The following is a 14,932-nucleotide window of genomic DNA, read 5'->3' as shown; positions in this document are numbered from 1 at the left end:
CCCCCTTGCCAACGCAACAGGACAAGTGGGAAGAGCGAAGATTAAGCGACAGAAATGGCACATATAATTGATGTGCCATTTCTGGGGAGGTTGAGGGCTGGTGTTATTAGGCTGTGAGGGGCTAATATCTATGGCCCCTTCCCAACCTATTAATATCAGCTACAGATTTTTTTTTTTCATACCCCCATTTTTAATAACCAGTAAAGGCCATGCAGACAGCTGTGAGATGATATTAATAGGCTGGGAAGATCCATGGATATTGGCCCCTTCCCAGAATAATAACATCAGCTCACAGCTGTGTCTGCTTTTCTTACTAATGTGATTTAACTCTTGGTGGGTTTCAATGAATGGATGGATATTGTGGTAGATCGGCTAACTCGGCTGCACACAGATTTAGGCACAGGAACAATATAACTTTAGGAAAGCACTTGGTTTATTAAATACAGCATAAACCAAGCTGACGCACAAAATAAAGATGGCCCTCCTTTATATTGTTCTCACTATAAGGTTCTTATGTTAAAGACAATATATAAAAAATTCTGAATAAAATGTAAGTTTTACCATCTTGCCAACATAAACTACACCATGTCAGAAGCAATGTATTCATAGAAATCATTTTCAGATCGTGACTGTTATGGCTCACCTGGTGAGGTGGGTTTGCTAAGACGTAGGTGTGGATGAGCAGGAGCGGACTGGAAGCACTGGAGCAGCAAGAAATAGCAGTGCTAGGTAAAGGGGACAGTGCATAGGACAGTGTGGCTGGAAGGCAAACAGTGTGGAAAAGTGGAATTGGAGATGCCTGATGGCATGTCAACCGGGAAATGGATGGCATATGAATAGCGGGGAACAGTGAAGCTGGAATCGCAGGATGGTACCTTGGTATAGCTGAGCCGAGTATGTGGCCAAGCACTTTGCGACAGCAGAGCCGGGTATGCAGACAAGCATATTGATACAGTAGAACAGAGTGTTCATAGAGCACCTTGAAACAGTAAAGTCCCGTTTTCAGCACCTCAGTACAGCGCAGTCAGCTTTGCAGACTGGCAGCTTGATGCAGCAGAGCTGAGTTTGTGAGCAACACTTTGGAACAGCATAGCTGGGTGATGCAGAGATTAGTTGGTTTTCAGCAGTTCAACCAAGGTGGTCAGAGTGGACACCAGAATACATGAATACTCAGATGGCAAGGCACCGCCTGAGCCGGATAAGGGGAGTGACATCAAAGGTGTACGAGGTGGTGTCATGGTAATGTGATGCGTACTAGTACAGAGGGAGCCATCTACCCGGCATAGAGGAAGTAACGTCTGGTGCTGGATGGGGGACTCGTGAACAACAGCAACTGTGATATGAGCCCCTTCTATTTTCTTAATAATTAGCTGCTAGACAGCCTGAATACATGTGGGAATTCCCTAACAGGCAATCCCCACATGTATTCAGGCTGTCTAGCAGCCGCAAATCATGCAGCTGCGGCGACACAAACTAAATCTCCGAGCACGCCCAAAATACTCGGAGATCACCAGAGCATGCTCGGAAATCTTGAGTAACGAGCATACTCGCTCATCACTAGTGGTGTCCTGTTGTATCAGGCACCCAGATGTTAGCAGCAGATCTTTTAAATCCTATTTCCAAGATCCTATTCCAAAATGTAGCTGGTGTAATAATAATAATAATAATATTAACAAATACCTCCAATTAGAAATTTAGTATAGTTCTTCTGATTTGCTATGTTGCTTACCTCATGCGCAAGGCATTGCCATAGCTTAGGTATCCCATGAATACAACTGACAGTTGTTAGTGGTCGTAACCATGGATAGCCAAGCTACTGCAATGCCCTGCACATGGGGTTAGTGACATAGCAAATCAGAAGAACTATACTACATATCTAATCTGAGGTATTTGCTAATATTATTATTATTAGACCTACTATGTATTCAGATAGGATCTTGTAGATGTCAATACACCTTTAATTCTTGCAACCGCTAAACTCTCACTTCCTAGGGACGAAACTGACATCCAGAAAAAGTGAAGGCTGCTGCTGCTCTTTGACTTCCTCTGGATGTCAGTTATGACCGCAGGAGGGGAGATTGAAGTGGCCGCTGATTGGCTGCAGCCGGGCTCACGTGATATAACATCATCACACAAAGCCCGGGCAGGAAAGCAGGTGCCGACATCGCTTGGACTTCACAGGGGGTGAGCATGGCTGTTATTATTTTACATGGGGAAATATAGTAGCAGTAGCGGACAACCCCTGTAAGTGCTATACCTTTAAAGGACAAAATGTCTATAGCAAAATAAAAAAACATACGATTTGATATTTGTTTAAGTGAAAACAACACAAATAAAAAAATGTACAAAAGGTTAAGTGCCAATGATATTTTTAATGCTGCCATTTCTTGAGTTGTGTTGTTCGTTGAAACATGTGAGCTCATGTTAATGTTTGTACTGAGCACAGCGTGATAGACGGGAGGTGATTCCCCGAGCGCCATAATAATGCTCTACAGAAAGAAAAGATTAATGGTCTCCACCGGCGCCGTCGCACCTCAGCTGTCGGACGCCAGCACGGGTTTTAGAAGGAATGCTGAATACCATGGCAGTGGCCCACATGACCGGTGTCCGGGTGAACGGCACGTTTCCCTGTCCGTACAGTACCGGTGATTGCGCCCACTAACCCACAAGGTCAACGAAGAATGAAATCTCGGAATACAAAGAATTTCTGCCGTTTAATCACCTGGGAGCAAATATCGGAGCAGACAAAGATCATTTAATACCAGATTTTGGCACATGGGGCAATATTTACTATATTAAAAGATCAACCAGGGCAGCACAGGAATGTGGCACTTAAAGGGATCGTCAACTACCCCGACATAGACTGGGAAACTGAAACCTGCGTACCTCAGAAAGGAAACCAATTTCTGTCAGTGACCAAGGATAATTATCTGTCACAACTTGTGCAGGGCCCAACTAGAGGGACAGCCCTTCTGGACTTAATTTTAAGCAACAGGCCAGATAGAATAACAGAAGTACAAGTCGATGGGCACCTAGGGAACAGTGACCACAATATAATACAATTCCACTTGTCCTTCAGTAAGGTGCCCTGGAAGGGGGTTACAAAAACGCTGAATTTCAGGAAAGCAAAGTTTGACCAGCTTAGAGAGGACCTTTGCCGAATTGATTGGGACAATGTCCTCAAAAGGGCTGGGAACAGGAGAACACCAATGTGGCTAAAGAAGGATGTAAAAAGGGCAATAAATAACAAGAACAAGGCATTTAAGAAGCTAAAAAAAGAAGGCAGTGAAGAAGCATTAAAAAGTTATAGAGAAAAACTAAAATGTGTAAAAAACAAATACATTTAGGCTGTGGGCCCACGTAGCGTTTTAAAACGCTCACTAAAAACCGGACTCCTACACAGAAATCGCGCGTTTTTTCCCGCACGATTTTACCGCGATTTTGCCGCGATTTTCGCGTGCGATATTCAAGCACTTTCCAAGTGATTTGAAGCATCGCTTGGAAAGTGATTGACAGGTTGGTCACACTCGTCAAGCATAGTGTTTGACAAGTGTGACCAGGTTTTTACTATTGAGGCTGCCTATGCGGCATCAATAGTAAAAGATAGAATGTTAAAAATGATAAAAAAATAAAAAATCGGGGTATATTTACCTTCCGATGTCCCGCGCTGCCATCCCGGGCCTCAGCGTTCCCAGTAATGCCTTGCGAGACCTGTGATGACGTAGTCTCACGTTACTATAGTGATCTCGCGAGACCGCTAGAGTCACGCGAGACTACGTCATCACTGGACCGTGCCACAAGGCATTACTGGGAACGCTTAGGCCGGGAATGCAGCGCGGGACGTCGGAAGGTAAATATACCCCGATTTTTTATTTTTTATTCTTTTTTTTACAGGGGTATGGTACCCAGGGCCTGGAGGACAGTCTCCTCTCCTCCACACCGTGGGTACCAACCGCACATGAGACGCTTCACTTCGCTCATGGTGGGCATAGCCACATGCGGGAAGTAAGCGATTCTCATGCATTCCTATGGGTGCGGAATCGCGGAAATTCTTTGCGATTCCGCACAAAAGAATGAGCATGCTGCGATTTTTTCCGCGATGCGATTCCGCCGCGGAAAAAAGCGCAGCATTAGCACAGCATGTGCGGAATGCCATAGGAATGCATGGGGGGCGTTCTGTACACGATTTGTAAGCGTTTTCGCGCCGAAAATCGCGGCAAAAACGCTTAAAAATCGCTACGTGGGCACACAGCCTTAGCAAAAGTGGAAACTGAGAGACTCATTGCTAAGGAAAGTAAAACAAACCCCAAACTATTCTTTAATTATATAAACAGTAAGGCTAAGTGCACACGTACCGGAACTCTCACGGAAATTACCGCGAGAATTCCGGAATTCCAGTCCGCGGGAAAATCGCATTTTAAATTTCCGCGATTTTCCCGCGGAAAAACTAGCATTTTGCAAGCGTAATTAGCTTGCAAAATGCTAGCGCTCTCCAAGCGATCTGTAGCATCGCTTGGAGAACTGATTGACAGGTTGGTCACACTCGTCAAACATAGTGTTTGACGAGTGTGACCAACTTTTTACTACTGAGGCTGCTTATGCAGCATCAGTAGTAAAAGATAGAATGTAAAAAAAAAAATAAAAAATATTGTTATTCTTACCTTCCGACGTCATCGCAGGCGTTCCCAGTAGTCCTTTGCGAAAATGCCCGCGATGACGTCAGTTCTCGCGGATTCGCGACGTCTCGCGGTAATTCGCGATGACGTCGCGCGAATTACCGCGAGACTTTGCGATCCCGCGAGATCGGACGCCATCGCGGGCATTTTCGCAAAGGACTACTGGGAACGGGAGCGTGGAGAGAGGCGGGAAGGCTGCGCGGGACGTCGGAGGGTGAGAATAACAATATTTTTTATTTGAAATTCTATTTTTTACAGGGATATGGTACCCAAAGCCCGGAGGACAGTCTCCTCTCCTCCGGACCGTGGGTACCATCCGCAATTGTTCTGCTTACTTTCCGCATGGTGTGCACAGCCACATGCGGGAAGTAAGCGGAACAATGCATTCCTATGGGTGCGGGATCGCCGCGATTCCGCAAAATAATGAGCATGCTGCGTTTTTTACAGCGAAGCGATTCCGCCGCGGTAAAAACCGCAGCATTAGCACAGCATTGCGGAATCCCATAGGAATGCATGGGATGCTTATTTTTCGCGTTTTTGCGGCAAAATCGCGCGGTTAAAACTGCCGCGGAAACGCGAAAAAAACGCCACGTGTGAACTCAGCCTAAAAAGATTAAAATTGATGGTGTCGTCCCTTTAAAGAACAATGAGGGTGAAATCATAGAGAGCGATGTGGGAAAAGCAAATGTTTTAAATACTTTTTTCTCAACAGTGTTCACACAGGAAAAGGATTTGCCAGGGGAAATGCAGAGTGATAATGTAAACTCCCCATTAAGTATTACCTGCCTAACTCAGGAAGAAGTGCAGAACCGCCTTAGTAAGATTAAAATTGACAAATCAACAGGCCCTGATGGCATTCACCCTCGGGTATTAAGGGAGTTAAGTAATGTGATAGACAGGCCTCTATTCCTTATATTTAAAGACTCTATAGAAACAGGGTCTGTTCCTTTTGATTGGCAGCAAGCAAATGTGGTACCAATATTCAAAAAGGAGTGTAAAAGGGAACCTGGAACCTATAGGCCGGTAAGCTTAACATCTGTTGTGGGTAAAATTTTTGAAGGGTTTCTAAGGGATACCATTATGTAATATCTCAATGTTAATAAATGTTTAACTCCATATCAACATGGATTTATGAAGGATCGCTCCTGTCAAACTAACCTGATCAGCTTCTATGAGGAGGTAAGCTCTCAAATGGACCAAGGAGAATCATTGGATGTCATTTATCTCGACTTCTCTAAAGCATTTGCCACTGTCCCACATAAAAGATTGGTAAGTAAGATGAGAAAGCTTGGGCTAGGGGAAAATGTGTGTAGATGGGTAGGTAGCTGGCTTAGTGATAGAAAACAAAGAGTGGTTATTAATGGGGCATACTCAGATTGGGCCAGGGTTACTAGTGGGGTACCACAGGGCTCTGTATTGGGCCCCCTACTATTTAATATATTTATTAATGATCTAGTGGATGGCTTACACAGTAAAATATCAGTATTTGCAGATGATACAAAACTATGTAAGGTAGTTAACACAAAGGAGGACAGTTTGCAACTAAAGACAGATTTGAGCAAATTGGAGAATTGGGCTGAAAAATAGCAAATGAGGTTTAACACAGATAAGTGTAAGGTTATGCACATGGGAAGGAGAAACAGATGCTACAATTACTTACTAAATGGGAAACTGCTGGGGAAATCAGACATGGAAAAAGACTTAGGCATCTTAGTCAATAAGAAGCTAAATTGGAGTGCCCAGTGTCAGGCAGCTGCCACCAAAGCAAATAGGGTCATGGGATGCATTAGAAGAGGTCTGGGGACACGAGATGAAAACATAATTCTCCCTCTGTACAAATCACTCGTCAGACCACACTTGGAGTATTGTGTGCAATTTTGGACGCCGGTGCTCAAGAAAGACATTACTGAACTTGAAAGGGTTCAAAGGCAGGCTACTAAAATGATAAATGGAGTTGGTTCACTACAATACCCAGAAAGGTTATCAAAATTAGGTCTATTTACTCTAGAAAAGAGAAGACTTAGGGGAGACTTAATATATATGTACAAGTATATCAGAGGGCAATACAGAGATCTCTCCAATGAACTGTTTGTACCAAGGACTGTGACAAGAACAAGGGGGCATTCTCTTCGTTTGGAGGAAAGACAATTTCTGTACCAGCATAGAAGAGGGTTCTTCACGGTAAGAGCAGTGAGGCTCTGGAATTCTCCTCCTGAGGAAGTGGTGATGGCCAACTCACTGAATGAATGTAAGAAAGGAATGGATGCCTTTCTTGTGAGTAACAGTATAGAAGGTTACGAATAACAGAATATTATAGGTAGATGGTTGACCCAGCTTAGGGGAAGGAATTTTTTTCCCTATGGAGAAAATTGGCTTCTACTCTGTGGGTTTTTTGCCTTCCCCAGGATCAACAATGCAGAACAGCTGCACTAAAAATAGGCTGAACTAGAGCGACATAAGGTCTTCCTTCAGCCTCCAAAACTATGTTACTATCTTTATGTTAACAAGCTTAGGACGAAATACTGTGGTACTTACTAATATAAAAGTATTGCAGGTTCTCCTCCCTCCTCACTAACTGCACTGCTATCCTCCAATTGGAAATGTAATATAGTTCTTCTGATTCACTATGTTGATTATGCCATGTGAAGGGTATTGCTGTAGCTTAGGTATCCATGGTTACGACCACTAACAACTAATTAACTGTCACTACATGAACGGCCTGCAAATGAGGTAAGCAACATAGCAAATCAGAAGAACTATACTACATTTCTAAATGGAGGTATTTAGTATATTATTGTTATTACACCTAGTACATATCGGGATAGATAAGATCTTGCAGTTGAGAATACCACAATAATTAATCCTTAAAGCTGAAGTTGGAATAACAAGAAGGAAAAGTCTTGGATTTATGGAAATCAAAGGATGGACAGATATGTTAATGATATACTAATAGTGGAAAATGGAAACAAAATTCTCAAAACGTCTTAATTTATTCAGTATTTAGTATGAAGATAGAAATCCAGGAACTTACAGCCTTGGCTGATATCAGTGAGGTGTCTGAGGAATGTTCTGCAACACTGAATGCACTTGGGCAAATCATCAAGATCCTCTGCTGGCAGCTCCTTTTGCAATTGCCGACCTATGACTTCCCAAATGTGATGGGAGACAAGTCTGGAGGCATTGCAGGCCATAGTAGTGTGTTTGGGCCATGCAGGCGGCTCACAGTAGGTCAAGGACTATGTGGCGTGGAGTTGTCATGCTGGTTCCTTGGAGACTTTGGAGAAATGGCCGCACCACTGGTTCCACGACCAAATCAATGTAATGCAAATATGTCAAAAAGTCATATGGACACCAAAATGCTATTGATAGAGATCACAGCTTACCACAAAAAAAAACTAACCGTCATACAACTCTATTATCAGAAACATAAAAAGTTATAGCTCTTGGAATGGAAAGAGGAAAAATCAAAAGTGAAGAGGGGCCTGCTGTGACTTTGCTGCCCAAGAACTTACATGAACCGGAAACCACAGAAACAGAACAAAGTGGAGCCCACTGACGACTTATCCATCTCCCAATCAGCGGGGGGCACTGTAGTCAGACCCCCACTGACTTAATATTGGTGACATATCCTAATAATATGTCCTCAATGTCTGTCCTGAGACAGCTCCTTTCAGAGGTGTGTAACCAAAGCAAAAAGGAGTCAGGAGGTCCCCACCAGCCACGTGTCATTTGTGATACGGAGGCAATTTAATGTGGCACCGGGGCATACGAGCCTCTTGGGGTGCGACTGCTACCTCTGCCCCCCTATAGCTAAAACTCATCACTGATCAGACAGCTTCAGTGACATTAATGTGAAAGGGCCTGTGGCAGAAAGCAGAGATTGCGCCAGGTGAGTGACAGGGTTACCTGGTCGTGATGTTGGCAGGATAATGCTGCAATAAATTGGAGCAGTGACCTCAGGGTGAGAGTCCACAAAGTGAGCTGAGAGACGGGGGTTGTGTAGGGGAGCACAAGGTGATATTTGGATTGCAATAAATGTTGATCCCATGAAAGGACACGGAGTCACCTGCTGAAATCCTGTTATTGCCATTTTCAACTCCTGATCTGGGTGAACACTGAGGGAGCTGTAAGCCATAAGGACAAGGAAAGTCAACTCTTGATCTGGGTAAACATTGAGAGAGCTGCAGGGCAGGTGTTAGATGCAGGCAGGCCAGGCAGCCACCTATGGCCCCCGCTCCTCCAGGGGCCCCTAGCCAGTGGTATGCTGCTATGGGGCCCCTGAGTAAAAGGGGCCCAGCACTGCCCCCCCCCCGCACTGTGCATTCAACTTATTGGCATCATAGAAGCCGAGACAGTTGAAAGCAGTGATGGAGGAGAGAGCGTCATGTGACACTCCCTCTCCCATCACTCACACTCTGCCTCTGACTAATGTGTGCCAGCAGGGGAGCTGATAAGATGCTGAGATGCTCTGCAGAAGCTAGAGCAGCGAGGGAACGAGGAGGAGAGGTATTGTGTGTGTGTGTCTACTGCACTATACTGTGTGTGTGTTTGTGAGGGGCTGCATTATACTGTGTGTTTGGGGCTGCATTATACTCTGAGGGGGCTGATTTATACTTTAGGGGCTGCATTATACTCTGAGGGGGCTTCTTTATACTCTGCGGGGGGCTGCATTATACTGTGTGTGGGGCTGCATTATACTCTTAGGGGGCTGCATTATACTCTGGAGGGGCTGTATTATACTGTGTGTGGGGGGGCTGCATTATACTGTGTGTGAGAGGTTTGCACTATACTGTGTGTTTGTATGGGGGCTGAATTATAATGTGTGGGGGAATGCATTATACTGTGTGTGGGGCTGCATTATACTGTGTGGGGGCTGCATTTTACTCTGAGGGGACTGCATTATACTTTGAGGGCTGCATTATACTATGTGTGGGGGGCTGCATTATACTCTGAGGGCTGCATTATACTGTGTGGGGGGGGCTGCATTTTACTCTGAGAGGGCTGCATTATACTCTGAGGGGTGCTGCATTATCCTCTGTGAGGGGACTACATTATACTCTATGAGGGAGGCTGCAGTATACTCTGAGGGGGCTACAGTTGAGGGGGCTGCCTTATTCTCTATCAAGGACCATGGGGAGTGCATTTTACTATACGTACTATATGGGACCTGCATTATACTGTATCGAGGAATATCTGTACCCATCATTCTTCCTCAGCTGGACTAAGGGTAGGTGCACACGGTCAGTAAACGATGCGGGTTGGACGCTGCATACTTGTGCAGCGTCCAGATGTTACAGCATAGTGGATGGGATTTCAAGAACTCCCATGCCCTCTATGCGTGCACCGACGCCCGCGGCTATCCTGCAGAGACGTACATACGGGGCGTCTCTCCAGACTGCACCATGTCTATTTATCTTGCGGAGAGATGAGTCTCCGCAAGCTAAATTTCACCCATACAATGTATTGGGCGTGGTGAATCCACACAGTTCAATGAACGCATGCGGATTCACCTGTGTTCAAAAGTACTGCGTCCAAAGTGCTGCCAATTATTGAACGTGTGTACATACCCTAAACAGGCCAGGAAACAAGCGTAGAATGACTTCATTATTGTCGATCATGCTCGTTTAGCGATCTGAACTCAGCGCATGTAAATACAACAAAAATGTTTCTGTGTGTTGGTGCAATATGTGACCATTTGGGGCCCCACTTTAAACTTTTGCCCAGGGCCCCACTTTGTCTAAAACTAGCCCTGGGGAGCTGTAAGCCATAAGGACAAGAAAAGTCAACTCCTGATCTGGGTGAATATTGAGGGATCTGTAAGCCCTGAAGATAAGAAAAGTCAACTCCTGATCTAGGTGAACGTCGAAGAGCTGTAAGCCATGAGGACATTTAAAGTCAAGTTAAGAAGGTTTCACACATAGTGGATTTTCTACATGCATTTTTTTCTTTATTGTAGGCCTCCTTCACACATCCTGGTGATTTTTTTCACAGTGCTAGCAATGCTCTCATTGAGGTCACCGCAGTTCATCGTCCTGGCTCGCAGTTTATGGTCCCAGCGGTAACCTCTATGATGTCACTGCTCGTCACTGAAGTTGCGCTCGCAGCAGCTCATTGTGTTCTGATTTTCAGCATGAACTGTCGCATCATGGCATGGTTCATTTTCAAAATCAGATGTAGCTGAGATGGATTCTGGCTTGGAACAGTATGGATTATCTTCGCCGTGGACAGGTGACGGATATGGTTGTTCATTATTATTTTTTTTTTTTTTTTTAAACGGACAAGGTCTTCAATAGATTAGGCATAAAGGTGAGTATAACTTTGCTTTTTTTTTTTTCAAATAAATGTATAAAATGTATAAAACTTACTATGGGGTTAGTAATGGGGGTGTCTTATAGCTGCCTCTCCATTACTAACCCCTGGGCTTACAATACCAAGCTGATATCAACCCAACAAATATTACCCCATTTGCCACTGCACCAAGGCAAGTGGGAAGAGCGAGGCTAAGCGCCAGATTTGGCGCATCTTCTGGATCCACCATTTCTGGGGTGGCTGAGGGCTGAAGTTGGTAATCTGGCGGGGGGGGGGCAATATCACTGGCCCCTTCCCAGGCTTTTAATATCAATCCACAGCTGTCTGTTTAGCCTTTGCTGGTCTGAATTTATAGGGGACCCTACAATAATTTTTTCTGCGGCCCCCCAGTAAATTAACCAGTAAAGGCTAAGCAGCTGTGAGCTGTTATTAATAAATAGCCTGGGAACCTTATTGTGCATTGTCCCAGATTAACTTCAGTCCCCAGCCGTTGGCTTTCCCTCTGCTGGTTATGAAAATTGTGCTGTAGCCCACGCTGTTTTTTTTATTTCATTCTTTATTTTTACACAGGAGGTACACAGCAGGTGCTGAATACAATGCCTATCATTGTCTCCTGGACACAATGATCTCAGGGAGATCAAGCAACAATGATCAGAGCAGTCTGTAGCACCCAGCACCTGGGAACAAAGTGAACTTTACCGCTTCTTCCCAAGCACCAGTACATGTCACATTGATGACACACGTGTGCAGCATGCATTTTGTTCATGTTGCTGATAAAAAGCTGACATGTCTGCGGGTTTTTCACATGGATACATGGTTTGTGTGAAAGCCTGATATATGTGCACCATCATTGAATATAATGGGTGTGCGTGTGCCCGTATTTGTGGTCCTTAAAAAAACAGACCAAATGTGATGTCACGGGAGACTGGATACTCCGCCTCCAGCAGGGCGAATTTCTATGACACCCGTGACCCTGGATACACCGCCTCCAGCAGGGCGAATTTACAGAGATAAGGGAAACACCAGGGAAACCGATCCAATGGAGGGCCCTGCAATAGGGAACGGGGACGTGGAGACCGCCTGCACTCCCCTGAGTCAGTGTCTCTACACTCCTGACGGTCCCTAGGCAGGTTCCGCACCTGGTGACGAGCAGGATACCTAAAAACCCTAGCTCGCCCTGCACCTATCCCTTTCTAATGAATTGGACGGTGCAGAAACTAATCCCACCAATGCACTAAAACACACATAAAGAAAGTTACAAACAGGGAAAAACCACTTAGCTTTGCTCTGTTGCTATTGCTCCCAGCAACAGAGTCCAGCACCTGAGTGCAGCTTTTCTCCTGAATAGTTGCTACTTCACCAAAGCTTTGTCAGAGCTGCAAGGAACTCCTCACTGTTGCTCCTTCCACACCAGGACTCTGACTGAGCTGCAAGGAAATCTTCTCAAGCTCCTTCCACCACCAAGGATGGTTGGAAATAACCAATATCACCAACAGTGAGTGAGACCAGCTGACTCTCCTTTATAGGCAAGAGCCAGAGCCATCACACCTGCTAGTGATTCCCATGTAATAATACTAGCCACCACCGGGGGCAAAACTAGAACTAAAGACACCACTGTGTAATGACCCTAATGGCCACCTGGGGCAAAACTAACTTTAAGCAAACAGCTTAAAGGAAAAAAAAAGGTTGCATGTGCTTTTAGCTGTCACAATCCATCATGGATCGTGACACCACAGACACAAAAAACGAACATGAGAAGGGGGGCTTACATTGATTAGGGTATCTACTAGCCATATATGACCAGTAAGGGTTCACATATCTCCTAGAAGAAGAATTCCACTTCCAAAATTTTTCTGGTGCCAATTCACATTTGAAGTGGTGGTGGGAAGGGAAAGATGGACATGTAAGGCCATAGCTACTGTCACTTGCCACCAGCCTGCACCTATCGTAAGATAGTCTATCAATGTTCAACTGAACGAGGAATCCTTCATTCTCAGGAGCATTTGGGGTCCTACTGTTTGGATCACCACCAATAAAGTGATAGTTGGCAAAATATTCCATGGGCAGTGGTTGGTGGACACAGACCGAAGAGGACCCTTGTGCCAAGACAATATATGGGCCCTTTGCAGTCCAACAACTGATCATATTGTACAATTTTGTCTGCTTACCTCTTGGACCCCTGAGCAGCTGCACTTATTGCACCCATGGTGATTTGATCAGCTATCATGTGCAGAAGACCCCAGTGCTTGTCATTGCAGATCTCCTATGAACGCTGGCCCATGGCTGAAGTCACCCATTGACGGAAAAATAAAAAAGTTATGACTCTGGGAAGAAGGGGAGAGAAAAATAAAAAAGCAAAAATGGAAAACTGCAAGGTCGTGAAAGAGTTAAAGGGGTATTCCCATCTTCAAGGTCCTATCCCAATATGTAGTAGGTGTAATAATAATAATAATAATAATAATAATAATAATCATAGTAAGTATCTCCAATTACAAATTTAGTATAGTTATAGTTTAGTATAGTTCTTCTGATTAGCTATGTCACTTACCCAATTTGCAAGGCATTGCAGAAGCATAGGTATACATGATTATGACAACTAACAGCTAAGTAACTGTCAATATTTGAGTAACCACTGCAATACCCTACACATGGGGTAAGCGACAAAGCTAATCTGAAGAACTATGTAACATTTCTAATTGGAGGAATTTGCTAATATTATTATTATTATACCTACTACATATTGGGATAGGATCTTGTAGATGGGAATACCACTTTAAACAAAGTCGATTTATTATATCAATACCTTGCAAAGGGCTATGCTTAAAACTTTTCAGTGGAGTGTGAAGCATTTAACCATACATATTCTGGACGGCAGTCATGATAAGTTGGTCAGCATGAGTATAATAACCTATTATTCTAGTAATGTCTACCGTTTCACAGGTTTTCCGGGGGATGTGGTTCAGGGAGGAGACCTAGATCTCATATTAGGTCAGTCCTTGCAGCCCTGGAATCTTCTCAGTCACACAGAATGATCAGTCAACAGATTTGCTGTCCCCTTGTGTTCAATGGGGTCCTTAGAATTTCTTTAAAAATGTCCAGTTTTGAGCCTCCTCATCTTGATATGGTCACACTAACAGAAGTTCACCCGTAATGACCTACACGAGGAAAAATAACTATACTCAACAATTCAAGGACCGAATTCCTCATTCACTGCATGGTCATTTACACAGGACGGTGCTGCCAAGATCAAGGATTTTTAAGCAAGTTGCTGGCAGCCTGCTTAGACGGGGGGATTACTGGGAAATGAGCGTTCCTGATAATCATCCAAGGTATCATGCACACCGCCTAGCCGTGTGTGGCGGATGTACTGAGGCACAACGTTCCTACGTAATTATCTAACAGAGATGTTCTCCGCTGAGGGGAGGATTCCTGGCATCATTCACTTGACCCACACCTCTCAACTTTCCAAGACAAGAAATAGGGAGAAGTGCTATGACAAGTGCAAAGCACGCCAGAACTTTTATTTTCCCGCTAAGCCACACACCCAACCTCGCCCAATTCTTTACATGCCCATACAGAAATAGTGCCCCTAGTGAAGCCCCTTCATGTTCTCACTAACTACTGTACAATATCCCGTTCATGGCCCCCACACAGTATTATGTCTCTACCCCCTATTTGAAGCCCCTACAATGCTTCTTTAAACAGTGTGTTGACCCAATGAACGCTCATGCACACAGTATAATGACCCCACAGTGCCCACACACAGTATAATGACCTCACAGTGCCCACACAGTATAATGACCCCACAGTGCCCACACACAGTATAATGACCCCACAGTGCCCACACACAGTATAATGACCCCACAGCGACAACACACAGTATAATGACCCCACAGTATAATGACCCCACAGTGACAACACACAGTATAATGACCCCACAGTGCTCA

Source organism: Dendrobates tinctorius, unplaced genomic scaffold (assembly GCF_039654945.1).
Source record: "Dendrobates tinctorius isolate UK_male_01 unplaced genomic scaffold, ASM3965494v1 ptg000104l, whole genome shotgun sequence".
Taxonomy (NCBI): Eukaryota; Metazoa; Chordata; class Amphibia; order Anura; family Dendrobatidae; genus Dendrobates; species Dendrobates tinctorius.
Note: the sequence above shows the minus strand (reverse complement) of the source record.